Source organism: Chelonoidis abingdonii, chromosome 3, assembly GCF_003597395.2.
Source record: "Chelonoidis abingdonii isolate Lonesome George chromosome 3, CheloAbing_2.0, whole genome shotgun sequence".
NCBI classification, from domain to species: Eukaryota; Metazoa; Chordata; order Testudines; family Testudinidae; genus Chelonoidis; species Chelonoidis abingdonii.
This window is the reverse complement of record NC_133771.1, coordinates 167510020-167526136: the sequence shown is the minus strand read 5'-3', so window position 1 is coordinate 167526136 and position 16117 is coordinate 167510020. Positions and strand designations below refer to the sequence as shown.

At 43.3% G+C, this 16117-nt stretch overlaps 1 protein-coding gene across 1 annotated transcript in view; it reads left to right on the top strand.

The window, feature by feature from the left end:
- Nucleotides 1–922: 922 nt before the first annotated feature.
- MIA3 (MIA SH3 domain ER export factor 3) overlaps nucleotides 923–16117 on the top strand; it is a 221936-nt gene continuing 206741 nt past the window's right edge. The window contains exon 1 of the mRNA XM_075064319.1: nucleotides 923–936. The gene's annotated coding sequence lies outside the window, so the exon portion shown is untranslated. The remainder of the gene's footprint in view (nucleotides 937–16117) is intronic.

The window sequence follows — 16117 nt, the reverse complement described above, 5'->3', positions numbered from 1 at the left end:
CATAGTACAGCTGGGAGTTGCGCACAGAATCCCATTCAATCTAGAGGGAACATCTGGCACTGGATGCAGCTCAACATGAAACAGCTTTGATCCAAAGGATGGAAGCAAAGCGAGAAAGAAGAAAGCAGCAGTTGTAATCATGGACTCCAACTCAGACAACACATGAATCTGTGGAACTTGTAACAAGCTGTCACTCTCAAATTGGGCTTGTCAGCCATAAGCAGATTCTTCGGACACGAGAGTAGACCTTCTATACGTACACCATGATCCAGTGGATCAACAGTTGCCTATTACGATTATTAGTTAGATGCATAAACTACAGCTAAGATTCTGGCCCCACTTATGTCAATGATGCCAAGATTTCACATCAGACTTTTACTTACATTGGCCCCAATCCACCTAACTGAGCTCTGCATGGGTGCAGGGGTCTGTCAACGTAGCGTTGATTGCAAGGATTAGGGCCCATGTAGGGTGACCAGACAGCAAATGTGAAAAATCGGGACGGGGGGGGAAGCAATAAGAAAAAAAGACCTCAAAATCAGGACTGTCCCTATAAAATTGGAACATCTGGTCACCCTAGGCCCATGTCGGCACAGCAAGAAGGGCTCGCTATAAAACCTGAGATGGCTTCTCAGGGCACAGTCTCTTCTTTGGTCACCCAAAGTCTGGCACAGGTATCTGGAAAGGATGTCCAGACCACAGGAGTTACAGATAACAGTGCTATTGTGGCACTTTCCCTTAAGAGTGTTACCTAGAAATACATTACTAGTATTTCTTTGTTGACAGGGGAGGCTCCAGCCACCAGCACAGCAAGCACGTGCCTGGGGTGGCAAGCCGTGGTGGGGCGCCATGCCAGTCTCTGCGAGGGCGGCAGTCAGGCTGCCTTCAGCAGCATGCCTGCCCGGTCCCACGGATTCAGCAGCAATTTGGCTGCAGGTATACCAAATCCATGTGACCAACGGACCTCCCGCAGGCATGCCGCCAAAAGCCACCTGACTGCTGTGCTTGGGGCGGCAAAATACGTAGAGCCGCCCCTGTCTGTTGAGTAGATGGATTATAAGAGAAGCTCATGATAAAGAGACTCAACAATAAACAAATAAGTCATTGGGTTTGTCCTTGTCCTGGTGACCCACAAACAACAAAATATAAACATTAAACAGATCCAATGAAAGACATCAGATTAAAGAACATGGCTTAATTTAAACTCTTGATAGATTTTGTTTGTCAGCCCTGTTGGCAGACGTTAGAGTTATTTTTCATCCTGCAGTATCAGATTTCTATATTAAAAAAATAGGTCTTATCTCTGCCTGTTTAATTGAACCAAACAGCAGGATAGTCTCAGCCACTTTGTCTATGCACCCAAGCTAGTGGTAGAGGCAAATAAAAGATGTTTAGTTAAATATCACTGTCTGCAATTTGGATTCAAAACCAATGGCATTAACACTTCAATAATCTTCCCATTCAGACAGACATATGGACAAAAGCCCAAGATTATATCTCTGTAATTGTTGTAATGATAGGTTTCTAGCCTCTGTATTCTGTCCTGGGATATCAAAGTCCCTACTGGTACTATTTATTCACTGATGTTAAACCAATACACTTTCACACATTGGGTTTCTGATAGATTCAAATTAGTATTGCTCTAGATTTTTCATTTTCAGGTTTCTCTTTCTCTCTCTCTCTCTCTTATTTTATTAGATGTGAATTACTTTATTATGAGATAAAAAACAGTTTCTCGATTCAGAATCACTCACAATTGAAAATGAATTTAAATTCATTCCAAACATCAAACAGAAGCTTGGTCCTGCTGGCTCCTGCTGCAGGGCAGGCTCCACCAGCAGCCAAACTCACCCCTCCTTCCTCTCTTCCCCCAAGCGTGCCATGTTCCGTCCCCTCCCTTCCCTGTTTCCCCTCCCAGCACTTCCCCTGCCACCGAAAAGCTGTTTGACAGTTCAAGGGAGGGGGAGGAGCGGGGCTGCCATGCGCTTGCTGCTTGTGGGAGAAGGTGGAATCAGGGCATACTCCCTCCAGCCCCCTGCTGTGAGCCGCTCAGGCAAGGGGCTGGGAGCACTCCCACAACCCCAGCCCACACCCCTAGCCCTCTGTCCTGACTCCTGCACCCCACATCACACACACCCAGCCCTGACTCCTGCACCCCCGCAATTCCCACCCCGAGTACCAAACAGGAGCTCCTACACTATCACCTCACATTCCCACTTGCACCCCTCGCACCAAACAGGAGCTGCCCCAGGTAAGCGCTCCACATCCCATCCTCCTGCCCCAACCCTGAGCCACCCTCCTCACCTTAGCTCCTGGCCAGACCCTGCACCCCAATCCCCAGCCTGCTCCTGCACCCTAACTCCCTCCCAGAACCCTGCACCCCCAGCCCTGTGCTCAGTGCAGAGACAGATGAAGAGAATAGGCTAGAACCAGTGAAAAGGTAGGTACCTGCTCTATATGGGCAGGGACAGGATCTTGTTTACCCCCTCCCCAGCCCTGATGCACTTGCAGTTTACCCCTGGCCCCTCCCTTGCTCCAGGGACAAATCCTAGCTCTCACTCTGCTGTACTTTTGCCCCCGGCCCCTGCCTTGCTCCAGTCAGCAGGGACTAATCTTCCCCCTATGCCCTTGCCACTAGCCCCTGCCTCACTCTAGCTGGGCATCAATCCTTCCCCACACACACCCCATGCCCCATTGTCAGGGTGGATAAAAATCAATGTGGTTTTTTGTAAGTTAAAAAAATCCATTTTTTTTAATTTAAATCAGATTTTTGAGGAAAAAACCTACTATATCTCATCATGGAATAGAGATTATAAATTCTAATTCTATAGTATGAGACTATATATTCATGTAATGTTTAAGAAAGCTTTTGTAAATGAGTTCCAATAGTTCATGGATTAGGGACCCAATATTATGGGGATTCACAGGCTTCTGTATAGATTATTTAGGTTAATCTTTCTATCTACCCAATGGGACTCTGTGCTCAGTCTAGAAGATACCATCAGAGATGCTTAGTTTTGCAGTTCTCAAACTGTGGATCAGTGTTTCCAGAGGTAACAAGCTTGTTAACAGCAAAAACGTTTTTAAATAAATATATAGAGGTGAGAAATAACAGACCTCAACCCTATTGTCCCTCTGCAAATTTGTGTACAGAGTCAATCCCTTACCTCTCTCTCTAAAAGTGAAAAGTTTCAAAAAGTTCAATGAATAGAAGATTGTTGGGGGCGGAATAGATCTGGACAAGGAGAAAAAGTCTGGAGATAAATATGAGAAGCGAGGGACATATGCTTTTTTGTTAAACTATTATGTTTGCTGTTGAAGAAAAAAAATCCAGAATACTAAACGTTGTTTTAGTTAACTAAAACAATTTAAATGTCTGTCTGGTGATGTTCTCCTCCTAATACAGCATGGCAAGAAAATCCTCCAAATATTAATAATTAACCTGTTGAACTGGAGATAGTTCACCTCCAAATGATTTCATAAATATCTGCTTCAGTTATCTTTGGTAAATGAAATAACCAAACAATCATTCATTTTCTGACACAGCTGTAAAACTCATCTGAAAAGTTTCAAAATAAATCACTGTTTAAAAACGTATAGTGTGTACCTTCTAAAAATGAAACCTACGTCTGAGTTGTGAAGAATATGTATTAAGGTTATTCCAACCAACAAGAATACACTTTTATGTAGAAAACCATGATTAAATTGAGTCTTCCTGACTTGTAATTTAAATCAAATCCACCCTGCCCACTGTGCTTTTGCCCCTGGCCTCTTCATTCCCCAGAATGGTCCCACAAATATGTTTGGTGCCAGGCCCACAAAAAGTTAATCCGGCCCTGGCTGCATGCTACACTTGTTCAGGTGTTTTTATCACTGCGGTGGTTTTTACTGTCAGCCCTGAAAAAACTGCATGTTCAAATCCTATTACTAGAGAGTCTGCTTAAGCTCAAAGTGACGTAGGTTGGTGGTTTTGTATGTATTGAAGGTTGCAGATAATTGAACTCTGTAGATACTTAGATACGCATATACAATTATATGAGTGATGAATGTGAAACTTTACCTATCTACTCTAATTGCATTCAGTCTCCTAGCTACCCTTTCTACCTAAAGTGAAGCAGTAATAACATTTAAAAAAAAAAAGATATTTCCCAACTTCTTCCCCCTTTCTTTATTCATAAAGAACTCAGTTCCTGAAGTAATACACCAGGGCAATATTTGAATGCTACAGTGAGCAGTGGCAGTCACACAGAAAATTAGAACTAGTCCAAAAACAAAAAACCCAGCAGCTAAAGTACATGCTCTAATATAGTGGAAAAGTACCTCATCTGTTTAGCTTTTTTTTTTTTTTAAACTCTACTGGTGACATCAACCAGGCACTAATGAAAGCACAATTAGCATATCAGCTAGAATGTACAAGTGGAGCAATGTGTTATTCTCTGTTGCTATGTTAAAGAATCACCACAGCCCTAGCCAGAGAAGCTATTTGGTAGGAGAGATTTAGCTTCATAAAATACTCAGTTCCTCGTGCATCAGAAACAAGTGAATGTGCCAGCAAATGCAAAGTATTGATGCAAGGAGATCAATGCCAGTTATCGCTAGTTTTGAAGGGCACTCATTTGGGCCTAATTCCAGAATAAAGGCTTTAATTGCTAATTGATTTTGAAGACTTTGTTAATCATCTGCTTGTAAAATCTGGAGGTCAGACCTTAATGGGGTCTATGCAAACATTAGGCCTGATCTTCCAAAGAGATGAGCACCCCGATCATGCCCAGGCAATTGTTCAGATGGCAGGCAGCAGTTACAAGGAAATGTGGCTCCTGGGGGAAATAAGAAGGGGTAAATGTAATGCAGCTACTGTAAATTGACTCTAGGCTCCCCAGACCTCTGCCAGACAATACAAATATGTACTCTTCTGTGAGCTCAACCACAGTGTATTATGCTCTCCACATATTAAAAACCTACATCAAGCTTGTGCACCATGGTATAGCAATGGTGTTCTGTTATAAATCAGAGGCTCTCAGATTGTTACTCTGCTGCTTAACTTGGGTCTTTGGAATTTCATAACAACAATGGGAATAAAACCCATATTCTTCTGCTGTAAAAGCAGTTGAGATAAAGAACTGTTGCAAGCAGTATGGGGGCTATGACACATTTGAGTAGTTCTGATTCTATCCAGTAGAGGGCAGTGACATATGCATACCAGCCAGTTTGTTATAATAGAACTGTTTAAGGGGTACGTAAGAGCAGCCAGCTAGCCCTGTATGGGTGTAAGGCCATAAAGAAGCAGGGTATAGTCTGGTGTGAATCAGGCTCCAAGTGATTTGAATAATGAAATGCTTCACTGATTACCTTTAGTTTCCAGTCATGACCAGAATAATGAGGAAGTAGAAAGGGTGTAGAGACAAATCACTGAGGCAATAAGAGAGGCAACACAGGAGATACAATAATAACCTTATGGTGAGAGGGATGTCAAAAATGAAGGGACTAATTCTGCAGCTGGTGCTCCTGCATGGAGCTCCCCTAGAAGTTCTGTGCATTGAACAAAAGCAGACTCAGACCAAGGCTGTTAACACAGTTTATAGAAATATTTGATTCCGATGATTCAGTGCTCAATATTTTTGAGACTGAGAAACTGAAAACTTGTACTTATTCACACAACATGCTCAGCCTGGGCAGAGGGTGTGCAAGCTTCCCACATACAACCTCAACAATGTACCTCAACCATCTGAGCAATGGGGAATTCAGGTTTATTTCTCTTCATTCTTTGGCCTCTCTGATGAGGCTACTAGCTAGGGTGCCAATTAGTTTAAATTGATTTCCAGAAGTTCTGAGCACTTCTCATGCCATCTGAAATAAATGCAAACTGCATGGGCTCAGCTTCACAGAAAAATCAGGCTCTGGAGACTAGAAAGTTGAGCAAGCCAACCACCCTATTTCACGTAAGCCACCAAAGAGCTTTTAGTCACCAACACCTTGAGTTACCCAATCATCTTGTCTGGCTGTGGTACCTTTGGAAATTACACAAAAACAATCTGTAGAGATCAATAAAATTAATGATAGGTAGGTGAAACTGGGAACTAAAGAGCGTGCTTAGAAAAAGAGTGGTTATAACTGACTGCTTTTCAATCTGAATCCAGGTTCATCACATAGGTATTCAGTCACTCAGAACCGTGTTAGACTGCTGCCAGTTTTCACTACAGAGAAAAAGAAATGAGGCATCAAGCTGGAAAGTCTAACAGGAAGATATTACCTTTGGGCCTTTACTAAAAATGGCTGCATTGTTAAGAGCCCAAGTGTAATAAAAACATTGGCTTCGACTTAGGAAATAGCCATTATATAGCCTTCTGTTTTTATGGTGCTTCATCAAAATCTGATGTGTCCTTCAGCTCCTCCTTCAATCCTTGGATAATAAGTTTTAAAAACACTAGAAGCTGCAATATTCAGATATCCTTCCTTTCTAGAATGAGTTGTTATTTTCAAGTTGCTTTTCTCTAATATTTTCCATTTTATTGCTTCAAAGAAGGAACCTGCTAGAGAGCCAGGATAAGAAAAGTGAGACCCAATTCTAGAATACAGGAATGACTCAGACTACCAGCTGAAAAGCAACATACTGCCTTCTAAATGATCTATGGGAAAGAAGAAAAACATCAAGTTCTAACTCTGTGGCTGGCTCCTCCTTGCCAAATGATGTATTTAGTCTCATCACTGCTGGTGGCATATATTATTCTGTTAGCTGCCAGTAGGGATTTTATTTATGTTAGAGATTTTCTGATGGGTTTACATTTATTCCCACTGCCTTGAAGAAAAAAACATCACACTGATTGGCCCCAAATTTTGGTTGCCAATAAAATATTTTACAAAATTAAATATCAATAGAAACATTTTTTTAAAGCCGCTAGAAACAGATCTTTTGTTTGGCTTTAAACATTCCCCCCCTTCACTGTCTGCAATTCAGACACCATGGTACTGTAATGCTATGTGAGCCAAAAGTGAAACAGACTAAAAACAAAAGTGAAACTGATATTTTTTTCCATCATTATCAAATCTCAGTGGAAAAGCAAAAAACCTGCATAAACAGTGACAAATTAATTTGTTATTTAACTATGTGTCTGTTTCAATACTTTAAATTGAAACCCAGGTAAGAATATGAACCTGAACTTGGCAGTGTCCCCTTAATGTAGTATAGTGCTGTTAAAAAACACACCAATCACTATTTACTTATGGTTCGTTTGGCCTATAGGGAAATTGAGGCAGTCTGGCTAGAGCCTCTAGACAAATCTCTTCCAATAAAACAACAACTGGCCTAAATCTTCACCTAACCTCAGAGAAAAAAAAAACAAACATTTTTAATCTGTGAAGAAGTTTTCTCCATCCACCACCTTGCATTTTCACACATGCATAGAACATCTAGCAGCCAGGACTAGAAGCAAAAGTGCCAAAATATCACAAGACAGACTATTGTTATGACATTTCCTCGCCAAAGAGGTTTGGATAGTAAAAATAAGTGCTTGGCTCTCCACTTCCTTGCAACTTGAAATAATTTACCCCTGTTTAGGGTTGGAGCAAAATGCTACCAAACCAGAACTGTAGTGGTTTGCACTCACTTTGCTCAGGTGTAAATTGACTTCACAAGGCGCTAGGGTCTGCTTTTGCAGAGTATGTGCATCTGCATGTAGGAGAACTGGCAATATATGAGGGCTAAAGGCAAAATAAGGATATTAATGGATTCCCAAAGACAACCACTTCAAATGGCTCAGATTCTGAACCAGTGATGAGGGCTGTTAGTCCTTTACTTGCTTTCAGCAGCTGCACTGGATTATTTGCAATACAAAAGATTAGGATCCTTTGTTTCCTGAGATGAAACATTTCAGAAAAATTTTGCCTTCCCATCACTGTTCTTCAGTTATTTTCCTCAGGCAGGCTGTGCCTGTAGGAATGTCTGATTACTCAGAGAACACCTTCTGACAGCTCAGATTCATTACTAAATCACCACATTTAAGTTTTTCATGCACACAGGACAATTATTTTTATGAATGACTGCCAGTAAATTCAGAAAATCAGAATGCATTTTGAGAGTATTCTAACTGGCACTTAGATACCACTATACCTCTTAAGCATGCTTCATTCTGAAGGGATTCATTCATTTTAGTTCCAGATTTCCTATGTTCCACATCAATTTGGTGTTCCCTCCCACACCTTTTATTGCTGAAAATCATTTACGTCAGAAATAAAGAATTATGAGACTGAGGGATGGGTTATACAAACAGCTAGAACAAATCCCACAACATTTAATATCTCCAGCCTCAATAATTATTGGTATTCCCGATTTGGGGTCTGTGTCACACAGTACACTCCACATTTGGAGTTTGGCAGGTTACCATGGTGAGGTGCACCTTAGAAATACCGTAGTACAATTGGATAGAGAGAAATTCAGCACATTTCTACATTATCCTAAGAGCTGAACCACACTAAGCATCTGAATCATTCCACCACGATTTCAACAGCTTCCACCCCACCATCAGCCTCAGCCTGGACCAATCTACATGGGAGGTCCACTTCCTAGACACCACGGTGCAAATAAGTGATGGTCACATTACCACCCTATACCGAAAACCTACCGACCGCTATGCCTACCTTCATGCCTCCAGCTTCCATCCCAGGCACATCACACAATCCATTGTCTACAGCCAAGCACTGAGGTACAACCGCATCTGCTCTAACCCCTCAGACAGAGACCAACACCTACAAAATCTCCACCAAAGCTATCTGAAGAACACAATACACCGAACGAGAAATAAGAAACAGAATAACAGAGCAGACGTTACCAAGAAGCCTCCTACTGCAAGACAAACCCAAGAAAGAAACCAACAGGACTCCACTTGCCATCCATACAGTCCCCAGCTAAAACCCCTCCAATGTATCATCGGATCTACAACCCTCCTGGAGCAATGATCCCACACTTTCAAGGCTTGCCGGGTGGCAGGCCAGTCCTTGCCCACAGACAACCTGCCAACCTGAAACTATTCACAGTAACTGCACATCACACCTAGTAACTCTATGCCAGGAACCAATCCATGCAAAAACTCCGATGCCAACTCTGCCACATATCTACACCAGCGACACCATCACAGGACCTAAACAGATCAGCCACACCATCACCGGTTATCACCTGCACGTCCCCAATGTAATATACGCCATCACATATGCCGCAATGCCCCTCTGCTATGTACATCGGCCAACTGGACAGTCTCTACGGAAAAGGATAAATGGACACAAATCAGATATTAGGAATGGCAATATAACAAAAACCTGTAGGAGAACACTCAGCCTCTGGCCACACTATAGCACACTTAAAGTGGCCATCCTGCAGCAAAAAAACTTCAGGACCGACTTCAAGAGAAATGCTGAGCTTCAGTTTATCTGCCAATTTGACACCATCAGCCTCAGGTTAACAAGACTGTGAATGGTTGTCAACTACAGAACCAGGTCTCCTCCCTTGGTTTTCACACCTCAACTGCTAGAACAGACCTCATCTCCTGATTGAACTAAACCTCATTATCTCTGGCTTGCTTGCATACATATACCTGCCCCTGGGAAATTTCCACTACATGCATCTGGAACCGTGGGTAGTCACCCGAAAGCTCATGCTCCAAAACGCCTGTTAGCCTATAAGGTGCCACAGGATTCATTGCTGCTTTTACAGATCCAGACTAACACGGCTACCCCTCTGATACTTGACATCTGAAATATCAGAATAAAGAGCTCAATGGATGTCTCTATTTTTTAAAAGAAAAAGACTCTATAAAGAAAATATAATATATAATCTAGTATTTTGAGAAGATAGATTTTTTTGGCTAGAGCACTGGAGAATGGAGTCAAATTCCTGGCTCTGCCACAGATTTCATGTCTGATCTTGGGCAAGTTTTTCATCTCTCTGTCTCAGTTCTCCACCATAGAATGAGGATAATAATACTTCCTTTCTCCTGCCCTCTGTCTGTCTTTTCTACTTATACTGGAAGCTCAGGGCAGGAATTGTCTTGTATTGTATTTGTACAGCACCTCAGGTCAAGACTGGAGGACTTCAGTAACTTAGCCAGAAGTTATGGGTCTATTACAGGGGTGGGTTCTGTGAGCCTGCAATGTGCAGGAGGTCAGTCTAGATCAAGGGCTGGCAACCTTTCAGAAGTGGTGTGCCGAGTGTTCATTTATTCACTCTAATTTAAGGTTTTGCGTGCCAGTAATACATTTTAACATTTTTAGAAGGTCTCTCTCTATAAGTCAATATATAACTAAACTATTGTTGTATGTAAAGTAAATAAGGTTTTAAAATGTTTAAGAAGCTTCATTTAAAATTAAATTAAAATGCAGAGCCCTCCAGACCAGTGACCAGGACCTGGACAGTGTGAGTGCCACTGAAAATCAGCTTGCATGCCATCTTTGGCTCGCATGCCATAGGTTGCCTACCCCCGGTCTAGATGATCATGAGGGTCCCTTCTGTCCTTAAAGTTTATGAGTCATGGGGCACCATTCTTGGCTGGGGACTTCACGAGCTATTATAATGCAACTAGTAAAGAATAATAAAATCCAAAACAGATGAGCAGACTATAGCTTTCAAATCTGGGGAGGAGCAACTGGGGAAGGGTTTAGAAATCAAATAATATGATCAGAGAGGAAGCATGTGCCAGACACCAGAGATAAAATTTTCAAGAGCAACTTTACCCAATTTTCACCAGTGACTTAGGGTCAGATTTTGATAAGTATGTAAGTGCCTATACGTTCAGATAGACCCCTAGTGTGATTTTCCAAAGTACCTAGGTACCTAACTCTCATTGACTTAATGAGGAAGTTAATAGCATTTAAGCTCCTAAATCACTTCAGTGACTTTGAAAATTTTACTCTAAGACTCTAGGCTGGCAGTCAAGAAACCCAAGCTCTGGTCCCAGCTTTGTCATTCACTTTTTGGGAAAGTCACTTCTCCTCTCTGAGCCTCATTATCCACATATGAATCAATAACCCAATAAATAGCATTTTAGCTAATTTATATATAAAAGGGATGCTGTGACATTACCTTCTCTGGTGACCAAAGGAGGACTGTTTTGAAAGTTCAATAACTATTAGCAATCTGTGGCATTGTGGATGTATAATTTGGAAAAGTATACCCTTCTGAAAGGTAAGCTAACTCATTAGTATTTGTAAAACACTTTGTGATGCTTGATGGAAGGCTTTATAAACAGTATAACCCATCACTCAAACACAGTCATCTCTGGGAGGGAACACAAGAGCTGTTTAACAGCACAGACCAACACGGCAATTTTAGTTTCCCATTGAACCTCTTGGGGCAGTTTAGTGGCTGAGCCTGAAAGGTACATAACCCTAGTGATTTCAATACCTGGCAGATCCAGGCACTTTGGTTGGCAAGGTGTAGCTACTCATCTGGAATTTGAACAAAACCAAAACAAGGGATCTTCCAGGTCAAAATGTCAAGAGATCAGTTTCACACCTTCGCTTCCACCAACACAATGCCCCCAAACACCATCCTGAAGCACTGGATTAGCAAAATCTCAAAGGTGTGGGTGCCACCTGCTGAACCATCCATATCACTTTGAATCAGACTGTTACTCCTTTTTTGACCTGAACACCTAGTCAAAGTTCAGGGCTCTGGGGATGTTCCAGCTGGAAGCAGAAATTGATGATGGAGTTCTTACCTCCCCAGCTTCCTTCTCAGCTGGACCTGCAGGTGGTCTCTCTCCTGCAGCAGATTTTCTATCAAGAGGAGCCACCTGCTTCCATCTTCTGCAGTCTGGGTCCCCACCATAGTCTGTCCCAGTCCTGCGTGGGTTCCCCTGTCTGTCTGGGTCCCCACCGTAGGTCATCCCCCCCCGCATGGGTTCCACTTTTTACCTGGGGCTTTTCTGCCCCAGACAATCCCCTTTCTAGGACCCTAGTCTTTATCACCCCCTCCTTAGGGGCAATCTCCGACCAAGCCCCATCCTCCTGCCTCCCACTCCTTCTCTGAGGGCAAGGCCATCTTTCACAGCTGCCCTTGTGGCACAGGAAGCACAGCCAGTGCCTTCCTTTGGCCACCTCTGGGCTAGGCCTGGCCCTGTGAGTTCCATGAGGGCACTCCCTCTTCTTGTGCCCTGACTCCCCACAGAAGCAACAAGTTTGGAGCCCCTGTTAGCTTCACAGGGGGCACTTGAGTCTCTCCACCATGTCTCAAGCAGAGTCTCTTTGCTCCGTCCCTTTAGGGGCACTCCCTTTTCAGGTGTTCCTGTCGCCCACAGGCGAAACAGTCTTTCGGCCCTGGCACCGGCCTCCAGCCCAAGGTGCCTGGCCCCCACTGAGGTCCATGTGCTCTCCCCTGCAGCAGCTGAAGCAGCCCCGCTTGCTGCTTGGCAAGCTGGGCCACATAGGCTCTCCAATAATAGTCCCTCATTCCGTCCTGCATCTCCACCGAGTGAAGGACCTGAAGGATCTGTGCAATTGTCCCACAGTCCTTGCCCTAGCCCCTTGTATCAGGGCGGCCCACACGTGCCTGCATTCTCCACCACGATGTAACGGGGCAGGACTCACCTCTGCGGCGCCTCCTGCTGGTCATCCAGGAAATTAGCTCTTCCAGCCTCCGTAGCGTCCTCTGCAGGCTAGTGTCATGCTGGGCCCAAGTCCCTCCTGGACCACAGTGGCCCTTTCAGGCCGGGGTGCTCCCCCTGGCAGTACCCCCCCAGTCTCAGGGTCTCCCCACCCAGGGGAATCCCCAACCCTCTGTCACCACCTTGCCTCAGTCACGGGCTACTGCCAGTCACCATCTAGCCTCCGCTCACTGGGGCAGATTGCAGTGTAAAAGCCACTCATCATAGGCAAGGGGGTTTTGGACCTGTTGCCTCTGCCTACTCGTGGGCTGCCCCCTGAAACCCCAGTACCTAATTGGCTTTCCACTAGGCCGCAGCCTGGGGGGTTTCTAGGCCAGAGCTCCCCAGCTCCCTTGATCTTCCCCCAGCCCTGCTTCACTCCAGGTACCTTCTCTCAGCTCCCTGCAGCCAGGTCCCTCCCTCTCAAAGCTAGAGAGAGTGTCTCTGGCTTCTGGCCCTCTTATAAGGGCCAGCTAGGCCGTCATTAAGCCAGCCTCAGCCTGATTGGGGCGTGGCCCCAAGCTGAGGCTGCTTTCCCCAATCAGTCCTGCTTTTCCTTCTCTGCCACAGCCCTCTCCCCGGGCTGTTTTAAGCCTTTTAAGACAGGAGTGGGTTACCACCCTGCTACAGCACACTATATCCTCCCCTTAGGCTGAGGGTGGGATCCTTTAGCAGTGGGTGGGCTTCGCCCATCCTCTTCCCAGAACCCAATAGGTACAGCACACTATAGGAACTGGGTCTGTTACATGCTAAAGGTGATCTGAACACCACAACAATAGAAACAGTGAACTAACACAATAATATTACTTTTAGCCCAGAAATTGTCTAAAATTTCAAAACAGAACCATAGCTACTTTGCTTTAGAACTTCTTTTTCTCAGCCTGCTTTTTTCAGTTGGAGGGATCTCACTTTCTTCTGCCTGGGTGTAATTCCATATTGCTCTGTATTTAGTCTCATCCTGTTTCAAAGTTCTATGGTGTCTTTTTCTTGTAGAGTGCAATGGCTTATTGCTGCTGATCAGCTAGCAATAGGCTTTCCACAGGCACAGTTAAAACCATCTTAGGTGCTTTTCTAATGTATATCCATAGGCAGTTTGGAGGACTTAGAAACATTACTGTCTACAGCAAACTTGTGACTGACTGATCAGCTATACAGATCTGCTATCATTTTTGACTCACATATATATTTTCCATCTAATTTAAAAATATATTCATTTTCTTCCAGAATCCTTCCAGGTAATGACAGGGCCTGTTGAGCATTCCCAGTATACCCTGAATGCATGTCACTATCCTCCAATTTTCTCCCTTCCCACCTCATCAGATACAAGCTTCTGGTCCTTCCCTTTAAGGCCATTCACAACTTATCTCCTATCTTCTTATTCACTCTGAATGCTGTCATACCATTCTTCCCCTCCACATTCCATCAGTGACACACCATCTATTTGTCTGCTTCAGCAAGCACCTTCATTTTCTTCCATAGAATGCAGAAAGGGTGCCAGTGGGAAGAATTTTAAATAGATGGCGAGGAGTTCAGTTTTGACTATGTGCAGTTTTTGTTCATGGCAAAATAACTAACAGGAGATGTTGACGAGAGAGATTGAGATGCAGGATAGGATGGAAGTAGACATGTCCAGAGTAGAAAGGTAGATTTCTGAGTCACTAGTACAGAGATGGTAGTGGAAGCCACAGAAGAGGCTGAGATCAATCAAGATAGGGTGCAGATGAAGAAGAGTACTGGGCTTAGACATAGGTCCTGGAATTAGGGGTGCGGGGAGTACTACCGCACCCCCTGGGTAGAAGTGGTTTCCATTATATACAGGGTTTACTGTTTGGTTCAATGGCTCTTTGCACTCCCACCATAAAAAACGTTCCAGCACCTGGGCTTAGAAGAGAGGCCACTGGGGCTTCCTTGGAGAATGGCAGAGAGGAAAACATGCTGAAGAAATGACCATAGAAATAGGAGATGGACCAGGAAAGGATAGAGTCATAAAAGCCAAGAGAGGACAAGATTTCGAGAAGTAGGGTATGATCAACAGTGTCAAAGGCAACTGAGGGTGGAATGGAGGCCCTTTACTGTGTTAACACTGGTGTCATATTCAGATTTACTTCCCTTAAATTTCTTCTCTAAAGCTTTAATTGGTGATGTTCTTTTCTTACTCAGTTTTTGTCCTAAACTGATGTGTGGGGTGCTATGTCCTGTTCAATGGTTATTACATAATACTCCAGACATGGCCGCACGTCAGTGGTTTCTGAACTCAGGCCTGTAAACCACTGACCTACCCCATAGAGGTGTTATGAGGCTTAATTTTCATAAAACACGATTGTAAAGTGCTTTGAGAACTTCAGATAAAAGGTAGTATTAAAATGCAAGGAGGTGGCATGATTCAATGGATGAGGTACAATAAGACTTGGGTTCTATTCCTGGTTCTACCACTGGCTGGCTGTTGTGAACTTGGGCCAGTCTCTATAACTCCATTTCTTGGAAAAGAGACTGTTTATCCACCTTTGTAAAGCATTTTAAAATCTGCAGATGAATGTGCTACAAGTCATTATTTTAAGACTGTTTTTGAGCCATAATTGCCATATATTACAGCAACCCCATTTCACTATGACCTTCAACAATGGCCAAAAACTCAAAGATGTTTGATTGCTGTATTCTACACTTTAGTTTTACATTTTATACAAGGTACAGTGGAGGTTTATCATGTATATTCTAATTAGTAGCTCTAATAAAACTGGTCTCAGTAAATTTATTCCAGCAACAAATATCAGTCATTGGCACCTTCCCCAGTCTGTTACTGTCCAAAATATACATCAGCTGTATCCCTAAGGAATGTTTGGAAAAGGTGATTCCAAGGGAAATTACTCTGCATGGAAAGCACTTCATTATAGTATACCAAATGCAGAGGCAATGAAAGGTCAAACCTGGATGAGTCTAAGCCAAGGAAGCAATAAACCATTAAGAATATTCTGATATTCCTTGTATCTCAGTGGTCCCAGTGGCTTTGTATATAATGATTTTATGTATTTTTATTTTACGGTCAGCTCCAATACCCCTCAACTTGGCTCGGTCTTCAGACATCCTGGCTTGCTTAGATACAGACAGAATGTATCTAATCATATTTTCAAGTCAGCCATATGCAGGCAGGGTTTACTGTATTTTGCATTTGTTATGGCTTGATTGAAAGGAATAACAGGTTGACAAGAAAACTGCATGTGTACAGGGTAAGATATATGATCTCTTTGCTTATATGTTAGGACAACAAGCCTGCACCACTGAAGACAGTCAATACTTTGGGGGACCAGGTCCTAACTTTGAGACCTAAACAATATGACATTTGTGAAAGTAGAATGAATTATATTGTAAGAATAGGAAGGATTAAAGAAATGTTGCCTGCACCTTTAAGCAAAATTGTTGGAATGTTGCAATCCAGGTGTCAGGAACACAGACATTAGCATAGAACAATTGCACCGTTTAAGGGCAATTGG